This window comes from Anopheles funestus, chromosome 3RL (assembly GCF_943734845.2).
Source record: "Anopheles funestus chromosome 3RL, idAnoFuneDA-416_04, whole genome shotgun sequence".
NCBI classification, from domain to species: domain Eukaryota; kingdom Metazoa; phylum Arthropoda; class Insecta; order Diptera; family Culicidae; genus Anopheles; species Anopheles funestus.
This window is the reverse complement of record NC_064599.1, coordinates 76,687,934-76,700,269: the sequence shown is the minus strand read 5'-3', so window position 1 is coordinate 76,700,269 and position 12,336 is coordinate 76,687,934. Positions and strand designations below refer to the sequence as shown.

General features: G+C 35.8%; 1 protein-coding gene across 1 annotated transcript in view; it reads right to left on the bottom strand.

Moving 5' to 3' along the window:
* Positions 1–6,733, bottom strand: part of LOC125767014 (substance-P receptor-like) — a 30,597-nt gene extending 23,864 nt beyond the window's left edge. The window contains exon 1 of the mRNA XM_049433226.1: positions 5,711–6,733. The gene's annotated coding sequence lies outside the window, so the exon portion shown is untranslated. The remainder of the gene's footprint in view (positions 1–5,710) is intronic.
* Between the last annotated feature and the right edge of the window lie 5,603 nt (positions 6,734–12,336).

Below are 12,336 nucleotides of genomic sequence, written 5' to 3'. Positions count from 1 at the left end.
ATATACAAGATAAGATGAAACAAAGAGCAGGAAGTATGATAACATGTGTGTGTATTTCGTTGGTAGGAATGTAAAATGACGGAAAATTTGACGGGATAATAACTTCAGTTTCCCATGTCAAGATTCTGTGAGAATTGGAGGAGATGAAGGATGAGGAGAATTCACTGCTCCAGAAAGGTCTTGGAGAGAAGTATGTATTTCAACTGAAGAATGGTTCAAACTCTTCAGGAGAATTAGGCTGTTAAGATGACCATGGCTTTTACCGATGTTATGGTGATAAAAAGGCAGGAACTTCCACCCCAAAACTCAAACCTTATTCCGATCTTGAATTTGTGCCAGAGTGTATAAAAGTTTCGAGTACTTAGATTATGCTTGCAATGAAATAGATTAATCATGTCTAAAAAAGTTAGTACCCTCGTTGCCAAAGGAAGACCAACGGAGAACATATAAATTACCAAAATGCTTTTGCACGGTCTAAATATATTGTTTCTAAAGCTACGGCAAAGTCATTTTTTAAATTCTCAATACAAATTGAGGAAAGTAGCAATAGGCCGTTCTTTATGAACAAAAATACAAAACAAATTGAGGACAGTATCACATATTACAATATATTATAAGTTACTATTATTTGAAACATGTGAGGATATTATTTTACCTATCACTGTATGTACCTGTGGTCGCAGGGAGTTTTAATAATTTGATTCTTAATCCTGATTTGCGCTATGTTGGTATTATGATATAACTTGTTGTTCTAGGATAACCTTTACCAATTTTTTTTATAAACACCACGCTTTTCTCTTTTTCTCGAAGCTCGCTTCGTTTTGCTGCTCCTTAAATAGTTCAAAGACTGTCCCACTTCCTGCGGTGCTGGAGATACTGGTCAGTAATTAAATCTCCGGCTGTGCTAATGCAATTCTACCTCCTGGACAGGATGTGTGCAGAAGCTTCGACTTTTGTGGCTTTTTCATTCACCGGTTTTCTTTTTCCCACCCAGCAAAGAAGCTATTCATCGTTCGCATCAAGTGGTTTCGTTGCGGAATTCGTTGCTATTTAGCTAGTGGAAGTGGAGTTTGACTTCGTTTGTGCATTTGCTAACTTTTTCCCATCTTGCCCAGTGTGTGTCGTGATTTATCGCACAAAAAGCTAAGCGAAGAAAATCAATTAGGAAACCATATTTTTATCACCACTATACAATCAACCGAAATGGCAAATTAGTTTTGGGGTTCGCCGTTCATATGCCTCAATTCTTTTCATCGCTACGATGTGTGACAAACTATCGCACAGGAATGATCTGGATCATTCTTTCGATGTTTCATCGATGACAAAAAAGCCTTCAGGCTGCAGAAGCACCAACCAAAAAAAAAAATCGGAACAACAAACGTTCAATCTACGTTTATAGTCATATATCTTTCACAGCATGTCCCAGGAGAAGTATACTTCGTGCAAAACGAATCATCCGGTAAACCACCTTTTTCTTCTTGTGACATCCTGTGAAATTGTTTGCTGATATGGTTCTTTGTTCCAGGCGGGGTTACATTTCCCTTATTGAGAGACAGGTCCGGTAGGTGAAAGATATGATTTTTTTTTCGGTGTGAGAAATGTAATAAATGTGTCTATACGCACGAGTAGGCATCGGAGGCGAATATATGTACGATCTTACGCCCATGTGAGCAAATGTGTTGTGCAAAATAGTGAAACATGAAATACCATCTAGAATAGAGAAGAAGATGTCCCGATGTCTTGCGTCGATGTTAAATTATTATATTTGACAAGTTTTTGTAAAACTATTAACCACACAATACAGTGCGTACAAAAAGCTCCTTTTTTCTTTTTTTTTTGCAGCTTAAGACGATTGTTGATTGTTTGAAAAACCCTTCGGGAAAAATGTGTTTGCAGCATATTAATCCAAATGCTCGCTGAACCATATGCAACCCACCCCGATGGGCTGAACAAAATGGAAAAATAATAAATGATATGCTTACTTTTCTGGCAGAGGCCCAACGCCACCTGTCATAATATGAGATGAGGGTCCCGACCACATCTGCGTTCCCAAAAACACACAAACTCGATTATTACCGGATTGGCAATGTGTCCTTGCGACAGTGCGTTAAGGATCCTTCCCATTTTGCCAGAGAACATACCGCCGATGAGAATGTTATGCATTGTTACGACCGTCGTTAGGTGTCCATGGTTCAGGGTAAATGCTATCGAATTCACACACATCTCCGGATTAATTACGTGTGTGTGTGTCGTTCTCTCCGATGGGGTTGCGTTAATACCGTGAAATGTGTAATTGAGATTCGTGGATGTATAGCCATGTTTTTAAGGACATTGTTTGGAATGGAATTTCTTTGTCTCGAATTTCGGAGTGAATTAGTATGCGTCTGGAAACATGAGCCATGAAAAGAAAGTGGAATTTGCGGTTGGGTTAATATACTATGCAATATCGTCAGATAATTCGCTTAGCTGATGTGATCCATGACAGTGACATGTCATTTGTATGAAGACCTTTTTCGTTCATGTTGTTCTAATTTACAATTTCGGTAAGCATATTATCATGAAATATTAGTTACAACTTTTTGTTTATAAATAAATTTGAAATGCATGAAGCGCATTTTGTCAAAAAAATAAATCGACTTGCTCTACCAAGTGACAGGCGCTTTCTTATGTTTGCCCAAATATCATTATCGCATGAAAAAATTACAGAACTTATTTATTTACCATTTTGCAAAAATAACAACCAAAAAATCTCTTTTTTACTATTATTGTTACATTAGTTTAATTTTAAATAAATACGTTGGTAACGTAACGCATCTTTCGTTACCATACTTTAAAATAAAAACGAAACTGAATTGTTAAAATTAGGTAATATTTAATATTAGCACGGAGAAATTTAAACATAAATCGAATTCAAATCGAAATAAACTACAACATTGTTTAACCTACCTAGAAGCAATAAAATTTGTCGGAAAAATATTAATAAAATAAGTACATTGACAAATCATTAATATTTATCAATATAATAGACATTGACACAAAAAAAAATCAGAAATTCCTAAAGGATAAGCCGAGAAATAAAATGAAAGAAATTATAAAAAGATATTGGTATGTAGTACAATATAGACAATATATAAATATATATGAGAGGATATATAAATATAAGAGGATATATAAAAATAAATGAAAAAAAGAAAAAAAAAGTTTTCAAAAAAATAAAATCTTGGAAAATCAGGCCACCTAAAACTAGGGCTTACGTCACACCATACCCCTAGGCTCGGTAATTGGAATCAAACTTTGATCTTAGATTATGAGAACGGATGATTTCGCCCAACCATGGAACCATGTTATGACCATTTCAGTTGATTTACGCTGAAGTTGCACAATTTTATACTTCCAAACCATACGGATCGTGTGTGTCGTGTGATAGCTCTCTTATCATTCTCGAAATATATCCTATGTCAGCTCATTTATTATTGAGGAAAATAAATCACAAAGTTCACACTGCAAATGTCCATTATTTTCTAGACACATACATAGCTATAAATAATGGTTTGATTGAATATTCCATCATTGCTAAGAACACATCGAACACATCCATTAAAGTAATTACAAGGGAACTTCTACAATTGTGCACTATTTTTTATGCCCATTTCATTTGTTTTGAACGATAATTACCTAGTTACAAGTATTCCATTTTTGTGAACCTTAAATCAACACAGTTTTTCTACAAATCTTGTCCTGAATTATTTTGTATTAAAAACGATTTCTGTGATTTCTAGTTTTGAATGGCATTACAACCATTCGAGACAGCAATAAAGTCGGTGAAGTCAGTTAGATTTTAACGTTGTTCAAGAACATGTTACAAGCAATAGATACGAAACATTATTTGCTTGGGAGAAATATCCTATGCAAACGAAAACAAAGCCAAAGTGTCGAATTGGTGGTAAACAATATTTTAAATAGGAAATATTTTAGCTCTTTTAGGACTTCTTTTGGAGCCAATATTAGAAAACCGCCAGGACCATCCAGGTACCTTGGTAACTTGGTTAGTAAAGGACCTTTTTCGTTAGAGTAGGTAACATTTGTACCATCAAATCACTAAACAAACAAAAAATTATGACTCGACAGTTATGCGCTAGCGCTTTATAGTGGTTGTTTGCACTGCCTTGGTTAGGCACGAAAATCCCTAACATTTTTGTTTGTACATTATGATCAAATGTAAATTCTTGGCCATTCCAAACCACACAATGTTCGGATTGGTATGCCAACACTTTTCGCTGTACCGTATCTTTGCATAATGTTGAATTAGGCGTTTGCCTTGTTTTCTTTGATAATATTATAGAATTTGTGGCCAGTTTCTCACACCTTCTTTTGTGATTTTAATGTGTGTGTGCATTGATACATGTTTTGGTATGTAACATCAAGTTTGACTCTACTTTGCTCTTGTTTGTCACTTCACAAGTGTCACTTTATATTGTAGATTATTGTCAGTAAATTAAAAAAAAATAAAAATAATGTGTTTTAATATTTTTTTTAATAAATTATTTTAATAGTTGTAACATAACTAAAGAAGTGATTTAATGTTATTGAATTCAAATTTTTAACAGAAAGTTTAAAAAAGGAATTAAATTAAATGCATATGATTTCAGTACTAATTTATTTACCCAAATTGAAATGTGTGCGGAAATGAATACCTGACGAGTCATTTGTTTTTTCTTTGAAGTTTCTACTACAGTTTGAAGCATATTACGATTTTTTTATATTTGTTTGGATTGGTGCATGAAAAAAAGGTGGGAAAACGACCCAGATAAATTTTCATAGCGGTACACGCTTCTAAAAAGAGATTAAGAGCGCGCGAAGAGCTAAAACGTTCCGAAAATATGTTGTCCGAAAACAAACGACGGCAAATGTTATGAGCGGTTATAAAGTCAGCATATTCGATGAAATCGATCTTTGTTTTTTAGCATTTTTATGAAAATTTCGGTCTTCTGCAAATCTTTTTCTCAAACACGTTTTTTGAGAAAATTTAAAATCAAAATATTAACAAATTACGAAATTATAACCCAAAAAGTAAACGCATCGGCTGCATGCAACAACGCATAAAATGTTCAAATGAGCATTTCTCAAAACAACATTTTGGAAATTGATAACTTAAAATTTTCCGAAAATCTATGAACCGAATGACTTGAAACTATTGACAGGTTTTATTTATTTTCAAAATCCATCTTCGGAATGCATATTTCTCCTTAAACCATGCTATAGTTCGATACTACAAATATTCACAGAGAATGGCAAGTAGTAATGTTATAGGCATCAACCCCATAGCACATAAATTTACGTTTCAGTTACAGACAGTAATATGACAGTTTAATGAAAATTTAAATTTTTTATAAACACATTTTACGGTTAAAAAAAGTATCAATTTCAAATGACACCATCTTCCGTTTTGACCAAAAAAATGATTCCTGTGACCCTTGACAAAATGTCAGCGCAAGTGCTCTTACCACCTATTATGCTAATGAAATGAAATCATTGAAAAATGATGAAACTGACCTGTAAAACTTTTATCATCCCTTCCGTACCGTACTGTTTGACCCTTTTTAACGCCTGTGCGATACGTTGATTGATCGTGTTCGATACCGTAACGCCGGGACTAATCGACAACAAAGTAACACTAGCAAAAAGATCACTTAGCCATTCATATGCTTACCTTCTTGTTGTTGGTATGTAGGCGGTACGCAGCAGGAATGGACGTTTGTTTAGCAGGGTCTGTTTGGATGGTTAATTAGTAATCCTTTCGGTTCATGTTCTACCGTCCGGTGAGTTAATTAATAAAGCCTTCCCGTCCGTTTATCCCCACTTTCGGGTCGTTTGCCATCGATGCGTAGAACGATAAGGACAACATTCTGCGAAGGATACTATCTGGAACCACTCAGTGTACCACTTAGTGGTACGAGATACCACTTTCCGTATCTAAGCAGATTGACAACATCCGATTTGTAATTATATTATTTTTTCACTATTCATCTTATCATTTTGCACGGTAATATATTTTAATCTAGCAAAACTTTGTTGGCAGCACACATTTATACACATCACTCTGTATAACTGGCAAGCTATACAGTTTTCCTTTTTTTTGTCAGTCAATTTGGTTTTTTTACTTTTAAACTTTTGTTTTTGCGCTGCGTTTTGACAGGCAATAAATCAATATGGAATGTGTTTGTAATCACGTCACGCAGATGAATTTTTCACCTTTCGGATTTGGATTTTCTTTTCACTTTTCACTGTTTTCTTTCAAGATGGATCAACTTTTCATCTTAGGGTGAACAGACAAATCTAAACTAAGCTCTGAGTGGATTACATTTTTCCATCGAGCATCTCACACATAACTGCCGAAGCCAAAGCATTTTTAGAAGTCACCCTCAAACACACGATTGGTGGAATTTCTCGCAATGGAATTTCTTCGTCTGTTGGTTTCAATTTTCCGCCGTGTGCTCGTACCAACGGTTGTAACGCAACTGAGGTCGTGCGTCGATCTGTACAACGGCTGGCAGTAGCGCACTTTTCTCGCCCCGGCGCTATCTGGACGTGTCGGCGAAGATGCTCTCCCGAATATCCCGGCGTTCATGTACCGAGCCGTGAGCGTGAGAGTGACTTCGGCTAATTCGACTAGGTTTACGATCCGAAGGTGGAACATACCTAGTAGTATTTTAAAGGCAAAAAACAACTCTTTACACGAGTGATAAGCATCCTACTGGTAATGATAACATGAAAGGGAAAATGAAAGGTAAAAAACACTTACATCTATTATGTGTATATAAGCGACACATTTGAAATTTAGCCATTTTTTTATGTATTTTAAAGACGATTTAAACAATGATAAAGTTTTTTAAATATTCTGGTCTGTTATACATTAGTGTATACGGTATTTTTGATTATGATTGCGGCTTTTCTAAAAAGTAATGCTAATCATTTTCGTTGAAAGGAAATTTGTCGTTTTTTTACATCAGACCATTTTTAATTTATTTAATAGTTTTAAAGGAAAATGCATTCTCGAAAATGTAAACTTTGAATATAAATTATGCAAAACCTTTTACTAGATTTGCATTTCATTAACATTTTGATAGTTCGAAAGCGGCGTGAAAGCTTCAATTACTTCTAAGTATAATTAATGATTGTGCTAATTGAGTTGCAAAAAGGAAATTAGACGTTCTGCTGCAATATTGATGACTGTTTGAAATAAATATCAATATATTGCTTAAATGTTTATATTTTTCTTCTGTTTTGAGTGTTTTTTCTTTCGTGTTTAAAAAGAGTAGAAATTAGTTTGGTTTAATTTTCCACAACGCTTTGAGAGTTTTAAATGCGTTGATCCATGGAGACAGAATTTAAAAAAGAGAACAGACAAGAAAATTAAAGGTTTGGACTTAATTTGAAAAATCAATTATGATAAGTTTTTTAAGGTAAAAAATTCGAAAAATAAGTTGACAACAAATATAAAGACCTTTGCTGAAAAAGTCACCAAATATTCAAAAATTAAAAAAAAACTGACAAATTGATTTTGTTTACTCTTATTGTTTGCCAATTTTTCATATTTTCTTTATTGTTTCAAAGTCGCACTCGTCAAGTGTTTAGTTCCTATGTCGTTTTTAAAAATATTGTAAATTTATTTAATTTAGATTAGTTTTTACTCAAATTCTAACGGATTCCGCTAACATGTCCCTCTCAAGGTAAGTATATAAAAATGTAAATCCACGCCTAATGGAAAAAATGAGCGTAAATCAAATTATCCTTTCACCTGTCAATTAGTCCATCTGAGATTATAATAAATTTTTAAGAGAATTTTTTTTTGCATCAAAAAGTTAGACAAAGCAAATAAAAAAGAATTTCATCCAGGTATGATGCGAAAGTTTCATTGCCAAACGCGCAAGAATATGGAATGAATAATGGTTTTTGAAGAATCGCATCACTAGGAACGGTGCAACAAGTCCACCTCGTACACGAACACAGCAGGTTAAAAATAGTTCTCCACTGGCTGGGTGAACATGTGGTCAATTTGAAGTGGCAGATAAACCCCTAAGCTAATCACCACCCCGCAGACGTTCGAGGGCGGGAAAATCGATGGAAAATTGAGCCAGTTTGAACGCACAAACCAAATGAACGATTCAGATAAGCCAGTTCCCGATACCGAATGGCCAAGATCACCAGGCTGTTTTGGGTGACACGAAACTTCAAGTAGTTGAAAGTTGGAAGGATTGGGGGTGAAATATTCATAAAAATAAAATTTGATCCATTTTCACGCTAGTTGCTTTTGGACTGTCGTGTGACATCGATTTGCCGATTGACAAAAACGTTCCTCCGTACAACATTTTAACGAATTTCGAGCGAAAAAGCCAATGCGTAACGTTCCCAGCTCCGGTACGGGTACGAGTATGGGTGTAGCATCAGGACGTAGGACGGCGTAACATTTGTGCTGGTAAACATTCTGTCACTTCCTTTCGTATAACGGATGACCATCGTGCATCAACGGATTTGCCCTATGCGGCAGAAAGGATGGTTAAGGTGGTGCGTTACAGTGCTGGTTGCCCGATGTCCATCACTTTCATCCGGAAGGGGAATGAAATTAGCTTCAGGTTAAACGAGAAAAAAAAGTCAAAGAAAATACACATCCGTCGATTCGTTTCGTTCCGATCGATTGACGAAGCTGTCAGCTTTGGTTGGAATCGAGGTGTCAGATTATTTTAGCGTTTTTTTTCTGTGGGTGTTCTGTTTGTTTTTTTGATGGTACGTAGCTCCTGATGTCGAAGGGGGGAAATGAGGATTTATTTTGTCGTAGTCGAAAATGGATCCCGACCGTACCCGGTGCTCATAAATATAGAAAACATCATTAGGCATTGTTTTTGTTAGTCGGACGGGGGACACTAGAGGGCGATAGATTACGCTTTAAAAACAAAGAGGAAAACGGTGAATTTAATGGACTGGTATACATTTGTAGGAAAGGGGCAAAAAGGGTGGGAAAAGGGGCAAAAATATTCATAGCCAGTTTAGGGTAGGAGGACATCAATGAATATAAATCAATATTTGATATTTATTCTTTTTTGTGGACAGTAAAAACACATCATACAAATCATAGCATTTGGTTTTTCCTTTTTATAGGAAATGTTAATATGTAGAAATAACAGCAATTTAGCAATAATTTGATAAACAAAACAATTTGTTTATATGAGGCAATAGTATGCATATGCTTGGGTGTATGGTATGATAGTATGCTTGGGTGTTGACCGTTTTAAACGCTACCATAATTAAAATTTATAGCAAGTTTTAATTTCTTTTTCAATTTTCAATTGCATACTTTAGGGCGTTTAGCAACTCATTTGAAAATCATTGCCTTTTTACGCTTACGTACTGCCGCTAACGCCAAAGAATCGTTTTATTCACACAAGGAAAATGGAAGCATCCAGAAAGCTAAATAAATCTCTGAATCATTAATTATTATCCTCTTCCTGACTATTTACGGCAAACAAACTTTCGCTTCATCGTGAAGTAATGCTTAGTTGAATCCTGGCAAAGGTTGTAATTTTCTATCGCATGTAAATCAACAACTTTGTGTGCTTTCGAAGAAGACACACCTAACCGCAAATGAATCGATGAACTAATTAGTAGTTGTTAGCATAGGGAATATATTGGTAAAGCAAGTTTAATACTAAACAAACAGCTTTCTCGGTTCCTATTCTGGTTTGTCTGTTAAATTTGTTTGTCGGTTTATTAAAATTATTCTTTGTTTATCTGACATTTACAGTGACAGGTTGACAGGACATATTTTAATTCATAGGATTTACAATTTTAAATTTTTATTAACAATTAAGGAAATTATACTCGAATATTTATTTATTTTTATTTATAATTAATTATTACGGCTTCGGCCGTATTGTCAGCCTCGGAAGCTGAAGAAGTACATTTTTCACAAGGCATTTCCTCCTTGTATTTTACCTTATCCCGGGCATACTCGGTTGTGATAGTGCGTTTTGTGGTTATTGCTGTTGTTGATGGTATTGTTGTTGTGGGTTGATTTGTTCGAAGTCCTATTGCTTTTTGTGCGTATTGTTGTTGAATCCATGTGGGTCCATGTCATACTGGTTCTATTGTTTGATGGTGGTGCTGGTGAAAATGGTGAGTGTTGGTGTTGGTGAAAACGGCACCAATAGCGGACTTGTCACTCGTTGCGGGGGGGTGCACATACTCGAATAAAGAGAGGTAAAAAATTGGGAGAAGTTTTCCAAACGCACTTAGAAATATTCTGAAAATGATTTCAACGTTATTTTTAAACATAAAAAATTAAAACACTGAAGTATTTTCGGGTTTTCATTTATGCGTTGTCAAAGTGAATTAATGTTCTTTATAATATTTAAACTACTTTATTCTTTCTTCCAAGTCTATTTGTAGGATGTTCAAATCTAACGCATTTGCTACGCTTTTCTCTAGCCAGGCGAAGGTCATGCCAACTAGAGAGCAATAAGACCCTGACAAGTTCTACTAGTGAATGCCGATTTTTATAGAACTACGTTCCGATTTTATAGCTAATTATTGCTGGCAGATCGTGGTAATGATTGCTGACAGATCGTGGTTCATAATCTCATTTGCGGTAGCTTAAAATAATTGCTTAGCCTATCGCAGTGCTCAGACAGTGACTGCACGCCCCAAGATAGTGAGAAGCAGCTAACACTGAAGCGGTGTGTAGTAGCAAAACGGCAGAAAGACATGCATACCAATATTCAGTATGCAATTTAGTTTGTTATGTCCAACTAGAATGTATAAAAATTAATCCTCGGAAACTACAACCATATCGATATACTTAAGACCATAATTTCTATTCATCGGTATTCACAACACAAAACTATCAGACCCTTTCTGTTGGTACCCTTTTGATAGGGTACTCTCAGAAGGAAGTGGTTTTTGGAGCTTACGTAAGCAGCAGTGCCATATCCATGGCACGTTCTACACCCTAAGGCTTAGCATTGTATCATCGCGGATTGTCATTGTTTATTTGCATTTTCCTACCACTAAAGCCCGGTAGTAGAGGCTGCACCATGGCCACCACAAGTGTAGACATTATTAAATGGCCAATTTCTAGAAAGGTGCCTTAGATGCTTCTCCACCAGAGATGCTCTCTGAGTGATGGTACTGATAAACCGCCACACGTCACGATGCAGCAGAAAAAGGGAACTAAAGGAAAATTCCTATCTCAATCTAATAGCCCAGTCCGGGTCCAGATAACGCATGCGACGACGATCCACACGCCCGATGTACTTCGCACTGATCCCAAAAGGAAAGCCTACGTGATGGATGACGTGACGCGCCTACGACAGTTCATCACTGACTGGCCGGTATATAATATTTCTATCACATTCTGCAAAGGCAGATGCATCTGCTTTTCTCAATTTGGGTTGGTTGCCTAAAAACTTTCACAAAACGTACAAACGGCGACACGCAGTATTGTGATTGATAATGGCTGGTGCTAAGTTCGTTCCTGGTTGCAGCATCTTGTCTCTTCGGATACTCGTTTGTGATCGGTGCAAAGAATACCGAATTGTTCATTATCGAAGCATTGATAAGAAACCGCCCGTAACTGATTCCGGACGGTTGTCAATCCGTTCAATGAGTGATGAAATAAATGTCTGATCGTGTTTCTATGTCTATTTTTTTTTTTGAAAAGTCAGCTACTCGAAAAAAGTGCATCGAGAGCGGCGTGCCAAACTCCAGCCGGTATTGGTTTGGTGTAGGTTTTTGGTTATTGTTTACTAACTGATTATGAAGTTGGTAGTGAAATTCCAGGGTGTACACAGAATGGCAAATAGACATAACGATTGATGGACAAAGATTGCGTGGGAAAGATTGTTCTAGATGGAATGATGGAAAAATTAATTATTATTGATTATCAGCTATTTAAAGGCAATGAGTAATTTGTCGACTATCGTGCATTACTACAAATCTATTTCAAATTCTATTTAGGTTTAATCGGGTTTAGACTTACCGCTTACGACAAGCTGTTTTAATGCTCTCGAACATTCTTATGCAGCTCGATCACAAGATTCGAACATTATTGACATGAAATGAACAAAGAGGTGATAGCAATTGTACAAAAAAAAAAATCTATCTAAGCTTTCATTATTGCCAAGTGCGTACTAATTAATGTGTCTTAAAACTCTGAGTCACCAAGTTGAAGTTAAAGTGGTCAAAATGCACATTAAATTGTCTACACTCTGTCAATAATGCAATCAAAATTCCACCCTAAGAAAGTGATTTTGTATTGGAGCTCCAAAGCAAAATTGTCCAGAA